Below are 634 nucleotides of genomic sequence, written 5' to 3'. Positions count from 1 at the left end.
AGGAGAACAGATGCTTTCAGCCTGTGTGTGTAACAACACCTGAGTCGGCTGGTGGGAAGAAGGGGAGATTTCCTGGTAAGATGCTGTTCAGATCAGGCTGCAGCTCCTTCTCCTCTACAGATCAAAGTTTGGGATGGCCCATGGGCAGAATGCATGAAGGCAGGCCCAGAGAGTAGAACCCAGTGGTATAAGAAGTGGGCTGTGAGGAGAATCCTTCAGTCAATCAGTGAAGCTCTGACCCCACAGCCAACCTTTGAATGAAAGTCAGAGTCCACCGGAAAGTAACTCTCCTCATAGGTTGTTCAAGCAGATGACCCAGCTTGACAAGGTCCTCAAAGAGTCAAAACTACCCTTGCCCAGTAAGAAACATTGCCTTTTTCCTATCCTGTCCACATTCTGTCATCACTGTGGCAAGGCCTAACCCTTTGCCATATTGGGGTGTAGATGATCCTGAAGCTGTTTTTATTTTACTGTTAATTCCACTCCCCCAGAAGGGCTGGCTAGTCATGTGACTTCAACTGAACCTTCCCATTTTAATTAGTAAAATAAAGGAAAGCCAGTGACTGGGAGGGGCGAGGGAAGTAAGAGGTCTAAGAGGTCAGGGGATGAGAGGTCAGAGGTCGGAGAGGTGGAG

Source organism: Micromys minutus, assembly GCF_963924665.1.
Source record: "Micromys minutus genome assembly, chromosome: 17".
Taxonomy (NCBI): Eukaryota; Metazoa; Chordata; class Mammalia; order Rodentia; family Muridae; genus Micromys; species Micromys minutus.
The sequence above is the reverse complement of the archived record's forward strand: the minus strand, read 5'-3'. Positions refer to the sequence as shown.